Raw genomic sequence first — 14,344 nt, forward strand, 5'->3', positions numbered from 1 at the left:
CCCAATTTGGAGTTCCATGTTGCTGTTCGATTTAAGATAGTATACAGTAACATTAAACCAAAACAGAGGTAATGAAATATAATATAACATATGCAATACAATTCGTTAAATCTCTGTGTCGTCCCTGAATGATTTCAATTTTGCTAGCGTGCCTTGGTATTCCCAACCGTCTCGTCTCCCCCTCCCGCCAGAGCCCCCTCCTAGGTGATTCTCAGTTTACCCAGGCTGTCCTGGATATCGCTCAGGATATACCACTCCGAGTGAACAAAAGGTGTCATCAGGTTAATTATTTCTCCCTGTGTGAATTGGCTTTCAATAAAATGTCTCCATCTCACAAAAAACTTGGCTGTCAACCCATCTTTATCCCTCTCCGCTTCTAGTTTTTCCCACTTCAGAAGGTTGTGTAGTTCGCCCATAACCTCCTTTATGGATGGGCCCTCCCTTTGAATCCAGTGTTTTAAGATGCAACGCTTAGCTATCATGGCTATGTCATGCGTTATTGCGTATTTCCTCTTTTCCTGCGTGTTCGGGCCTCCTCCTACTCCTCCCTCAAAGGAGTGGAAAATCCACACCATTAAGTCTAGTTTGCTGAAAATTCCCCATGTTGACTGGGCAAATAGTCTGACTTGGTTCCAGAACCTAGCGATTGTCTCACATTCCCATAGCCCATGCAGCATATCCGTTTTCTCTTTTTGACACTTAGGACACCACCTATCCCTACCTGGTATGTTGAAACCCATAATGGCCCTATGTAGAATTCTGAATTGAGTGTCTCTCCATCTCTCATTGGTAATATGTTTCCGCACTTGTACCCATCCTCTCAGTATATCATCCACCACTTCTTCCCTTCCCAATTGTTTCCCCCACGCTGTTAAAGTCCGACTTTCCTCCCGTGAGATAAGCACCCCCCTTAGCGATCGATAAATTTTAGAGACATTTATACTTGTTACATCACATTCCAGTAACTCATCAATCGAACTTCTGTTCAGCTCTCTTCCAACTACAACAAGGTCTCCTATTATTCCATGTTTCAATTGTTCATATTGGATGATATGTGAGCTATTAAGGTTGTACTTATCCAACACTTCCCGACCTGTCATCCACCTCCTGTCCTCCACATTCATGACATCTATCATTCTCCTGACTCCCCTCTCTTTCCATCTAGTAAATAGCTTGTTTTCTCGTCCCAGGGGAAAATTTGGGAATGCCCAGGGGTTCAAGTACTTGGACACTTTCCATGAGAGCCCCAGTTTTTTCCTTACCAACTTCCATGTTAGCATGGTGTCTCGGAATATAATTGAGTTCCTTATGTGCCCTTCAACCCTGGATAGTGGGGAGTGCAGAATGGACGTCAGATCCCACGGTGACGCATATTTAGTTTCCATCGCATGATCTGAGTGCCTACTCGTTCCTCTCACCCAATCAATTACATGCCTCATGATACATACAAGATTATACCCTTGGACATCTGGAAAGTTTAGACCTCCCTCCTCTGTTGACTTCATCAGCGTACGCAGCTTTATTCTGGGTTTCCTTCCCCTCCACAGAAATTCTGTATACGCGGAGTTGAGCTTATTCACATCCTTTAGTTTTAGCAATAGCGGGATTGTCTGGAAGGGATACAGCAGCCTAGGAAAGCTCATCATTTTTATCAGGTGGCATCTTGCCAGTAATGGAAGTGGCAGACCTTTCCATCCCTTTAATTGAACTATAATTTTCCTGATTAGCGGTCCATAGTTCAAGTTATAGATTGTTTCCACCGATCTTCCTATATGCACTCCCAGGTATTTAATTGAAGATTGTGCTATAGGAATTCCACATAGACAGCCATCCCTTATTTGTCCCCCCATTGTCCCATGATGCCCCTTTAGGAACAAGATCTCGCACTTTTTTTTGTTCAGTTTGAAACCAGAGAATGAGCCAAATTTTTCAATCAAGGCAAGAGTCTGTGGCAAATCCGCACCGGGGTCCCCCATATAAAGTATGATGTCATCAGCAAAAAGCGCTGTCTTTACTTCTGAACCCCTTATCTTGATTCCTTTAAAGCTATTTTGTCCCTGTAGTATTCTTGACAACGGCTCGATTGCCAGGTTGAATAAAAGAGGAGATAATGGGCAACCCTGTCTTGTTCCCTTCATCAAAGGGATCACGTCTGATAGAAAGCCCGGAGTGTGTACCCTAGCTCCTGAGTTGGCATAAAGGTTTCTAATGTAAAGTCTCATCTTGCCTACAATCCCTATGGCCTCCATTACCCTGTCTAACCACCTCCAATTTACATTATCAAACGCTTTTTCTGCGTCAAGTGTAACTAGGGCAGATCTAGCCCCTCCCTCAGTGAGACCCAGTCTAACCGCGTCTACCACTAGAATTGTCTTTCGGATATTGGTAACGGCATTTCTCCCCTTAATAAACCCCACCTGGTGATTCGTAATGATCCTAGGTAAGATCTCGGCCAGTCTATTAGCCATGATCTTGGACATAATTTTTAAATCCTGATTTATGAGCGATATAGGTCTATAACTAGAGGGATCATCCAGGTCCTTGGTTCCCTTGGGGAGTAATTTAATATATGCTATGTTGGAATTTTTGGGTATTTCCGCCCCTCCCAGGAAAGCATTAAAGACTGAGGTTAGATCCGGCGAGATCAGATCCTTCAGAGCCTTATAGAATTCACTGTTAAAACCGTCAGGTCCCGGTGCCTTGTTGGTGTTAAGCTCCCCAATTGTTCTCGTCACCTCCTCTACTGTGATATCTGCGTTTAAGGCACTCAAATCTTCCTCCGTCAAGCTAGGCATTTGGGCTTGTCTTAGCCACTCTGCCTCATCAGTCATGTCGTTATTCCCTAACCCATATAGTTTTCTATAGTAATCTCCCAGCAGTTTATTAATGTCCTTAGGATCCGTAGTCACCTCTCCCCCCTTTGTTTTCAGTTTAGAGATCACTGTCATCTTTCTGCTGCCCCTTGCCAGATTGGCCAACATCCTTCCCGCCTTGTTGCCAAACCTATGTAAGTCAACCTCCTTGTGCGACCAGAATAGTTGTTCCTTTTTTTTGGCCCATTCGTCAAATCCCTCTTTTGCCTCCAGCCATCTGCCTTTTGTCATGGGAGATCTATTTGTCACATAATTTGTATATGCTACCCGTACTGCTTCACTATGGAAATTATAATTCTCATTGGTTTTCCGTTTGATCATGGCTGCGTACCCCACCAGACGGCCCCTTAGGACCGCTTTTGCCGTTTCCCAAAATATCACTGGGGACTCTCTATGTTCCTTATTGTCCTCTGCGAATTCTCCCCACCACTCCTGTAGCACCTTGTGGAAATTATCTTGCCTGAGAAGGAACGATGGGAATCTCCATATGATATCTGTACCTCTCCTGAATTTCTCTCTAATGCCCAATCTCACAGGACTATGATCAGAGATCACCATATTCTCTATCACACAATCTTGCGTTCCACTCAGTAAATCTTGCGAGATCCAGAACTGATCAATACGTGACCAGCTATCATGAGGGTGAGAGAAGTGTGTATACTCTGTCATGTGGGTGAGTTAGTCTCCAGATGTCTTTCAGTCCTACGTCTTCTAATGTTACATCCCTATTGTCTAAACTCCTGCCCACATTAGCTGTCCCCTCCTCGCCCCTCCTTCTATCTTCAGCTGAGTCTGGGACGGTGTTAAAATCGCCTCCCACTATAATGTTAGCCTCCCCATCTGCTAATATGGTGGCCTTTATGTCATCATGGAATGTGATTTGTTGTGAATTTGGGCCATAGACATTATAAATACTGAGTTTACCCGTTGGACTAACGATTGTTAAGTGCTGCCACCTTCCATGGTCGTCTGCCTCATGTGCCACTACCTCATGACTGAATTGTTTATTTATTAGGATCATAGTGCCCGCTTTTCTACCTTGTGCCGCTGCCCCGTAAACGGTGCCCACCCAATGTTTCTTCATGCGCAAAAAGTCCTCCCCCCCAAGTGGGTTTCCTGTAATAAGGCAATGTCTGTCTTTAGTCTTTCAGATGTCTCAATATCATTGCTCGTTTGTTAGGTGATCTCAGCCCTTTAACATTCCACGTAGTTATCTGTATCATGTTTACCTGTGTATTCTGCTTTTACTACTCCCTCCCCTATGGGCCCCTGCATCAAGGAAGACGAGGTGTTCGACACTAGAATCACAGTTGGTACCACAAAATCGACACTCCCTTTCCCCACCTTGCAAATATAATAAATACAACAAAAAGCATGTAACTGTAAAACATATTTTCCCTTCCGAGAAATCCACGGCGCTTTCCGCCACGTTGGTGAGCTCCCCTATTCCTAGCCAAAATATGTAGCTCCCTAATCACCCCCCATAAAATATATGTTCTATCCCCGGACTAACTTGAATAAGCCTTTGAAAATTATGCAAAAATTAGCACAGTATGTCAAAACCTCAGCAAGATTCTCCAGTCCTACTTATCTCTGACTCCAGGTAGCCATCAGTCCGCCCAGAACAAGCCCACTTCATTTGAATTTGGATGATGTTCCTGGACAAAGGAGAAAAAGAAAAAAGACCAAGGGGAGAGAAGATGGAGAAAGAAAGAAGAAGAAAAAGAAAAAAGAAGAAAAAAAAAAAAAAAAAAAGAGGGGGGGGGAAGAGGACCCAGACTTTGGGATGTTTTCCTCTCTTTTCTCCCTTCAGCCTCCTCCTCTCACCTCCCCAACCCTCTCTCCGTAATGCATCCTCCTCAACGCCTCTTCCTGTTTGGGAAGAAAAAAAAAAAAAAAAAACAGGCAAAAAAAGGAAAAATAATGAGCGAGTTCCAGTTCAGGTATCATGGTTTCTCTCCCAAGGGTTGGTTCCTGTGTTCCGGGCGAGAATTATGCTGTTGACCTGGGCTTGGCCTCCTTTCCTCCCTGGTCTCGACTTGCTTTTGTCCCCCAAGACGTCCCACATCTCTTCCTGAGCTTGTGGGGGATCCTCTTCTATTATTCCCTTCGTCACTAGCTCCTTTTTCTTGCCTTTCTGACCTAGTCTTGTCGAGCTCTGCCATGAGAATGTTTTCTGCTTCTTTGTAGTCCTTGTAGTATACAAACGAGCCATTGGGGTTTCTAACTTTCAGTGTAGCAGGGTATAATAGCTGGCACTTTACTTTTTTGTTGTACAGAAATGAGCAAATTTTGGTAAATTCTTTTCTCCTTCTGGTTACTTCCGCTGAATAATCCCCAAAAATTAGCAGTCTGTTGCCTTGATATTGTAGTGGACGCTTTCGTTCTCTAAAGGCCCTCAATATTTCCTCCTTATGCTTATAATCAAGGTACTTGACAATCACCTGTCTGGCTCTTATCGGGGTATTCTTGTTTGAGTTTTGGTCCTCTCCCTTATTCGCCTCCTGGTGTCTCAGTGGACCCACTCTGTGGGCTCTTTCAACTCTGAATTTCGCCTTTATGCCCAGGGCCTGCGGTAGCTCCAACTCACATATATTATCCAACTGTCCAATCGACACAGACTCTGGTAACCCGACTATACGTAGGTTGTTTCGTCTCGATCTGTTTTCCAAATCTTCCGCTTTATCCTTCAAGTATTCATTAGATTTTGCTAGAGCTGCTATTTGTGCTTGCATAGCCAGTATTGTCTCCTCGGAGTCAGATATTCTCTGCTCTGATTCTGCCAGTCTAGATGCATGGGCATTTATCTGTTTTTGCATATTAGCTAATGATGTTTGTATGGCTGCCTCAATAGCCACTTTTATCTCTTTTGACAAGTGTGATGTCACTTCTTCAGCCAGTTTTTTATAGTCCACATTAAGCTTTTGTGTGTACTTGTCTTGGCCTGCAGGTGGTGCTGTTTTCTTAGTTCTCTTTGTCTGGACTGGGCCACTACCTCCATCCCCCAATAACTTGCAGGCTTGTGATGTTGGTGTAGTAGGCTGTTTTTTGTTTCCTTTGTAAGGGGTACTATTAATTCTTGCATTTGACTTCCTGTGTGTCTGAGTGGGATTAATCTCCCTGTACTGTTTGTCAGTTTCATCCTCCAACACTGCTGTGTCTCTGAGCTGCCCTGCTTTGCCTGCATCTTCTCTCCCCTCTGCCTCCATATCTCCTTCATCCTCCCATTGTGATCCACCCTTATCAGTCCCCTGCATCCACCTCTCTCCTGCTGTGTCCACCTGTGACTCCTTGCTCATATCTTCCTTATCTCCTGTCTCCTGGCTCATATCTCCCTTATCTCTCCCCCTCCAGCTCTGTGTTTGCTTTTCTGTGTCTCACACCATGCGCTCAGGCTCCTCCCCCATCAGGCTTGTCCACTCCATAATCTTATCTTCTCCTCTGTCCATGTCACAGCTTCTCCAGGCTCCCTCCCCGCTTCCAGCGCTTCTCAGGAGGTACCGTTCCATAGCTGGCTGCTTTAGGTAACCTCCTGTGCTGCTCTCTGTTTGGTGGCTCGTCCGGGGGGGACTTTTTTTAGTCGGTTGCTGTGAGGGGTGGCAGGAGCTTCTCTTCTAAGCTTCCACCTCAGCCAGGACCGGATCCGGAAGTCAGCCTTGTTCATTTTAAAACGGGAACATCAACAAAGTCCCAACGGGGACAGTCAGTATGGTAGCCAGGAACCGCTACCATCTTATACTAGACTTTGCCGTCTTCATGGTCAGAGGATGGCGAAGAGAGGCGGACGTGCAACTGGGCACCCATGTATGCCCTCCTTACACACAAGGCTGGCACGGAGATCTGGGACAGCCCCACGAGCAACGCCGTCTCTTCTGGGCGCTGAGACATCTGGGGTTCGCCGGTTTCACGGTAAGCGGGCCTTGTCTCCCGACGGGTCGGTGGTTCTGGAAGGGTTTGCATGACCTTATCCTGCCGGGGTGCCTTCCATGAGGCAGGCCTCTCATTCGCCCGCACCACAGCCACCATCTTTTGCATCTCCTGCTTCCAACCTAAAGCTTGCTGCATTGACTCAACCCGTACCTGGATACAGAAATGCGCCATCTTCCTCTCCAACCACGTCGCCGTCCCTGGCGGCAACCGATCCCATGCCGCCTCAGCTCCGGTATCCAGGGCGGGGACCGCGGCCTCCCCGTCGGTCGCCCCCTCTGGCTCCGAGCTGGCTATCGGGAGGTCTTCGGAGTCGGGCGCCGTTCCTGACACGGCCGGGCAGACTGCTGGGGCCGACATCCTTCCTGCGGGAGGCGGTTCACCGCCAGCTGCTGCACGGGGAGTCACCACCGGAGCCTCTGGACCCGCCGCTCCTGCGACTGGAGCGGGAGCTGTAGCCTTCTCCTCGCCGTCGGCATTATCTGCGGGCGCCGCCGCTCCAGCGGTCGGTGCGGGGCCGGCATCAGGCTTGGGAGCAGACATCCTCTATCCGTTCCCCCTCGGTCTTTTCGCGGCCCTCCGTTCTCCAGCCGGTCAGTTTCGTTTTGCGACCAATCACTTTTCTGCACGGCCGCGTTCCCAGGGGGCGGGGCTTCAGTTTTTCGCGCCCTTTCTACGGGGAAGAAGACTCTGGCAGGAATCTTCGCGCCAAAAGATGGCGACAAGATGGCGGATTCTGCACATTTCGTAACGGATCACTGCTGACTTCACTTCAAGGCGCACTTCACTACGTAAGTGAATGGGCTCAATCCTGTTTGTGACGCCAGAAGAGTCGATGTGTACCGCCCCGCGCTCGACTGCAGCCGAGCCGCTTGGATCCGGGCTCGTCGGTGGGTGGTTCGAGCGCCTCCGGACCCGGGGTCACTTCGCTCTGAAAGGGGTTTGCTGGCGCTGCTTAGGGGGGTGGTAGGTTGGTGGACGGCCGGAGCAGTGTTTAAGTTCGTGACGCCACCCACGGGACGTGGTGAAGGTGTAGACACCACCGCTGCAGTCACGGGGCACCCGGGGGAGATGGTGATGCAGCAAGATGTTAACCCCTCCGTGGGCAGGGATAATGGCCCCGGGGCCCATTGGGGAGAGTATCTGGGCGGTGCAGGGCAGAGCGCTGTCGGATGGCACTGTTGTACTCACAGTTACTGACACACAAGTCTCTGGTAAACAAAGTTGATGGTGGCCGGTGCCCGCAGCTGGCTGCGTCTGGTCCTCCACCCGTTTTGGTGGTCTTGGCCTTTCTCCTGCACCGTGTTTTGAATGTGTTGACTGCCTATGCTTCAGCAACGGGAGTCCGCTCCCCGGCTTTGTGTATGTCGGAGGAGCCCGTTTGCCCGCAGACGCTGGCCCGTGGGATCTCTCTGCCTGTGCGGTGGCTTTCTATCCCCCTCGGTGGGCTGTTGTCTTCAGTCGGGACTTGAGTGGGAAAGGACCTATAGTCCAGACCGCAATCAGTAGATTTGACTCGGCCCAGTGGCTTCTGGACCTCATTCAGGGTCTGAGTACCCCCCTTTCCGCGTCGGTTCCCCGGGTCGGTAACGGCGGGCCACTACCCTGTCCCGGTCCACCACGGTTCCACCGAGCCGTCTTCCCAGCTCCTGCAGGCTAGACCACCGTCTGCCTCCTAGCCGAGGTACCAGGGCTACGACCCCAGCACAGGTCAGACTGTCACCGGCCTGTACCACAGGCCTGACCTCCTCTCACTTTCACTTCCAAAACTAATCTGACTACTGGTTTCCTGCCTCAGGCCTCCTGAACTACTCAGTGGTCGTGGTCAACCGCATGGCTCCGCCCCCCTGGTGTGTCCATTAAGCTCTGCGGGAGGTGACTAGGCTTTTAAAGGGTTGGCTGCTGTCACCTTATTGGGGGAAGGTGTTGTGCGGGGCACTATCTGTGACTACCTTGCTAGTCAAGGGCCTCACAACTGCTCTTCTCAGGACCGCAGTCTTCCACAGGCAGCGATCACCTGGGCCCTGTCGTAATTCCAAATCCCTGTATAGGGGTTAAAAGGTTGCGGGGTCTGGGTTCCTGCTTTGTGGACGGTTGCCTCTATTCACCTGTTTCATCGATCCTGAGTCCGTGGCTCCAGGCAGGCATCACATATACCAACTCAGCTGCATCATCATCTTCTCCAGCGGTCCCTATCCCGCAGCATCGGCTATCTCTGGCCGAATACCACAGGTGGAGTTGTCGCGGGCGGAGGAGGGGACGCTGCGCTCTCCCACTGCTCGGGTACGGCTCTGCTGCTGCTGCTCGGTGGTGGCTCAAGCGGTGGGCCAGATCCCGGGGACTCGAGCGGCGTTCCTCGCCCATGAGTGAAAAGGGGGTTGATTGTGGGGATTTGATTATATTGTCCGTGACGCCACCCACGGTTGTGGTGATTTTGGTGACACCACAGCTGCTCTAGACGGGGATCCCGGGAGCGGTGACAGGGAGCAGCTTTGATAGTAGTTCTCCCCTCCGTGGGTAGGGGGTTGGTTGTCCCGGGGCCCGGTAATGGGGTAGGTAGGGATGGATGGCAGGCGGGTTGCGGGGCCTGGTGAGGTGCAGGGTCTCAGGGGCAACCCTGTGCCGCACGGCACGGGGGTACTCACTCAGCCAGTAATCAGGACACAGTTCTTGGTAAAACACTCGGCTGGATGGACGGGTCCCCAGACGGCTGCGGTTGTTCCTTCCCGGTAGGTTAGTGATGACTGTCTCTCCCTGCACCTAAGTCTGTGTTGGTTTCGATGGGTTCCCACCGGTAACCCACTCCCCGACTTGGATATGGGCCGGAGGAGCCCCTTTTGCCCGCAGGCGCTGGTCCTGGAAACTGTTGCCCTTGGCGGTGGCGGTGTCTCCCCTTCACGGTTGGACGGTTGCCTTCTGTCGGGTCTTGACTGTTTGGAAACCCAGGAGGTCCCCTTCACTAACGGATTCAGCAAATTCACGGCGACTCCTAGCCTTGCCGGGGTCCGAAAAGCCCCTGCCACTGGTGCTGGCTTCTCTTTGTGTACCGGTCCGGTACCGCCGGGCCACCGCCCATCCACGGTCCTTACGGTAGATTCCAATAGGCCACTCCTGCAGACGGTCACCACCATCTGCCAACCTTGCTGTTCTGTCCGGGCCACACACCCGGACTCTGTCAGTCAGTTGCTCCACTACTCCTTTGCTCCTCACACTTTCACCTCCAAACTCTAACTGCTCCTTTTCCCTCCTCCAGGACTGTGAACTCCTCGGTGGGTGGAGACCAACCGCCTGGCTCAACCCCCTGGTGTGGACATCAGCCCCTGGGGAAGGCAACAAGGATTTTGGTGTCTGGCTTCGATGTACCTAACCAGGGTGTAGGGTGTGGTGGTGTAGTTACCTGTGGCCCCTGGCTTGGCCAGGGCGCCACAGAGTCATGAACTTCCATCCCCTGTAAATAATCCCACCATCTTCCTAACAACACCGCTGGGGTCCAGAACCGAGCCTTGGCACCACGACGATCTCCAGACCAGACACCGGCCCGGTAACAAGTGCCCCACGGCCCTGGTGGGGCGCGCCACTTCATTTCCGAGGTTATGGCAGTGACTGCAGCCTCGGCCCCTGATGACATATTATAGGAGTATCCCAGCATGCACCATGCACTGGGATTTTCAAAGGAAGCGTCGTCAAAATTGAAGTGGGGATAAAAAAAAAAGAGAACAGATGGTGTAGTTAAAGAATAGGGAATTATTAATGCAAGTATATTAAAAAATAGTTTTCATTTTGGCACTAAACAGATAGGGATTTAGAATTAAAATTACTTTGCCTTCAGACAAAACCTTTAAGTTACTCTTTAGTTACAGGTAGCAGCACTAGTAAACAGTTAATCAGTACTGTGGTTCCTGTATGGTCCATAGTTTGATGACTGGTAACAACAACAACAACTCCAATTATCTCCTTACCATTTTTAAGGAATACAAGTTTATATGCTAGGGGCTAACCTGACATTGAAAGTGATCACTATACTAACCTTGGTGATGTAGTAATGTACTGACGGTGGTTCTGATGTACTGTATTTCTGTACTGATGATGCAGTCATGTATTGACGGTGGATCTGGGGCTGTATTTCTGTACTGACGATTGTTCTGGTGGAGTAGGCATGCACTGATGGTTGTTCTTGTGATGTAGTTATGTACTAATGAGGATTTGTTACTGTACTTATATCCTGAAGGTGGTTGCGGTGAATTATCAATGTAGATGTTGTAATCTTTAATTTATTAAAAATACTTGATAATTATATGTTTATTGAGCCCGGCTGATATTATAGCCATCTGAATTAGGCCATATTTCTCAGCTGAACAAGTGTTTAAGTCCCCATACAATGACAGCTGTCTGATCATTCGGCGGGCAGCTATCTCACCAGATTTTCCCTTAGGCTAGAGTTACATCAGTGTAAAACATCCTATGTGATCTGCCAATGATCCTCGGCTCCCGCACTGCTGATAGCGTGAGCCGAGAGTTTTTTAGATGACGGAAAAACCCATGGAATTCGCAGACATCTTTTCTGACATCTTTTGGGTACAATTTAATTAAATTGTATTAAATAAACTATAGAGCAGCTTACAAGCTGAAGTCGCCTGTGGAATGGTCAGGTCACTTCATTTAACCACTTCACATCTTTGGAAACTTGAAGTGACTAACAGAAGTTCAAAAGGCTGAACAAATGATCAGCAAGTAGGGCTGAGCGTATCCGGACTGTAAAAGTCCAGATCCGCGTGGTTTCAAAGATGCCGGACCCGAGCCCAGGATTCCGGGTGCACAATCCAGATCCGGTACTTGGGAAAATAATTGAAAAAAAAATAAAGAAAAGCAGAATTAAAACAGCGTTTCATACTTACCGAGACTCGCTGTCATGGCGGCAAACTGCTTCCGGGTCGCGCATTCACTTCCAGTACTGTGGATCGCATACACACCGCTTTCCGTCTTTCCCCACCCTCCAGCCGTCCTGTCGTCTGTGATTGGTTGCAGGCAGACACGCCTCCAGCCTGTGACAGTATCTGCCTGCCATCATTGCTCATCGTGGCTCAGTCATAGGATACACTCACAGCTGGCAGTTGTTCTCTATGGCTGCTAGCTGTGAGATGTAGCAGATCTGGATGTGTCGTCATGTGACCTCGTGTGGATTATGCCAGACCTGCAGGGTGTTGGGGGTTAATAAAGGGGTGAAGGAGGGAGCGTTTTTGTATTTTAATTAAAATAAAGCATTTTTCTCTGTCTTTGTGCTTAATTACTTTCATGTACAGGTTAATGATGCAGGTATTTCATAGACGCCTGCGCCATCAATAACCTAGGGCTTAGTAGCAGCTGTGCGCTGTTATTAATCCCTTATTATCCCAATTGACACTGCACCAGGGAACCGGGAAGAGCTGGTATAGCACCGGGATTGTCACATCTAATAAATGCGGCAATACCGGGAGGCTGCAAGCTGAGAATACCAGCCCCAGCCAGGTAAGTAACAAAAAAAAAAGCAAATTTGGTGCTGAAATCTGGTGCAGACGATTTCAGCACCAAATGTGCACCTCCTGGCACGAAACTGTGGCAAAAACCGCGGCAAAAAGCAGGAACAAAAAAACGTGGCAAAAAAATGCTTAAATGTGGATTTTTTGCCAGGAGGTGTAGATTGAGTGCAGGAATATGGTGTAAAAATTTCAGCAGCAAATTTCCATCCCTTGGCCCAAAAATAAAGATTTTTTTTCTGCCAGCAGGTGGAAATTTGGTGTTGAAATCTGGTGGAGACGATTTCAGCACTAAATGTGCACCTCCTGACAAAAAAACCGCAGCAAACACCACGGAAAAAAACGCGGTAAAAAATTTCTTCAAAAAACCATGGCAAAAAAAATGGGTTTTTTTTGCCAGGAGGTGCAGATTGGATGCAGGAATATGGTGTAATATTTTAGCACCAAATTTACATCCCTTGGCCGAAAAATGAAGAATTTTTTTTTTCTACCAGCAGGTGAAAATTTGGTGCTGAAATCTGGTGCAAACGATTTCAGCATCAAATGTGCACCTCCTGGCTAAAAATCGTGGTAAAAACAGCATAAAAAAATGCATTTTTTTGCCGGGAGGTGTAGGTTGGGTGCAGGAAAATGGTGTAAAAATTTCAAAACCAAATCTACATCTCTTGGCCAAAAAAACCTGCAATTTTCTGCTAGGAGATTCAGGTCTGTGAACTCAGTGACATCCACCTGAGGTCAGGTCACCTACAATCACAGGTGAAGGACCGTGGGAACCTCCAGCTGTGACCGCAAATGACCTGAGTGACGTCACCGCTCATTGCACAGCTTATTCATTCTCTGGAGCGCTCAGCGAGTGGTCGTGCTGTATTGCCACTCGCTGTGATGTTCAGATGTAGCAGTGCTGGATGCGGCGTGGGACCTCGTGTGGATTACGCCGGACCTGGAGGGGTGTTTGGGGTTAATAAAGTGGTGAAGGAGGATGCGTTTTTGTATTATATGCCAAATAAAAGATTTTTCTCTGTGTCTGTGCTTATTTACTTTCATTTACAGGTTAGGGTGATGCAGGTATCTCATAGATATCTGTGCCATCACGAACCTAGGGCTTCGTAGCAGCTGTGCGCTGTTATTAACCCCTTATTACCCCGATTGCCACCGCATAAGGTCACTGGGAAGAGCCGGTATAGGACCGGGATTGTCACATCTAATGGATGTGGCAATACCGGGCGGCTGCGGGCTGAGAATACCAGCCCTCAGCTGACTTTATCTTGGCTGGGTATCAAAATTTAAATTAAAAAAAAAAGCCGCATGCGGATTCTCTTAGGCCGGACTCACACTTGCGAGGGACTCCCGCGAGTCTGACATCACAGCACAGCCGCACACACTTCTAACAAGAGCGTGCATGTGTTTCTAGGTACATGCATGCTTATGTTCAGAGCGCGGCAGGCAGGCAGGCATGGGTGATGTCTTGGCAGACTTGCAGGATTCTGATATCGCATCAACGGCACATTCGCGCACACTTCTGACAGTAGTGTGCATGTGTTTCTAGGTAAATTCACGCTCATGTTCAGTGAGCGGCAGGCCGTGCCGGCGGATGTCATGCCCGACTTGTACGAGTCTGACATCGCATCACCGGCACAGCAGCGCACCCTTCTGACAGGAACGTGCACGTGTTTCTGTCTATATGCACGCTCACCATACTGACCCGCCCACCGGCCATCCTGCCGTCTGTAATTGGTTGCAGTCAGCTGACATGCTGTCACTCAGGGTGGGGGCACATCTAACTGCAACCATTTACACATGCCGGCGGGTGGGCAATACAATGAATATTGAATTGTCGGCTCCGGAAGGGAAAAGTGTGACCCGGAAAGAGTTTGCCGTCATGACACAGGATAGATGAGTATGCCGCGCACGCTCCTACCTGTTGCGGGCGGGGGCCGCTGCTGCTTCTCTGGGCCCGCTCGGGTCCGGGGTTCGCTGCTGCGGCTCGAGTGGTGACTGGACCCGGGCTCGCACGGCCGTCTCTCCTCCCAA

This window comes from Anomaloglossus baeobatrachus, chromosome 4 (assembly GCF_048569485.1).
Source record: "Anomaloglossus baeobatrachus isolate aAnoBae1 chromosome 4, aAnoBae1.hap1, whole genome shotgun sequence".
Classification (NCBI taxonomy): domain Eukaryota; kingdom Metazoa; phylum Chordata; class Amphibia; order Anura; family Aromobatidae; genus Anomaloglossus; species Anomaloglossus baeobatrachus.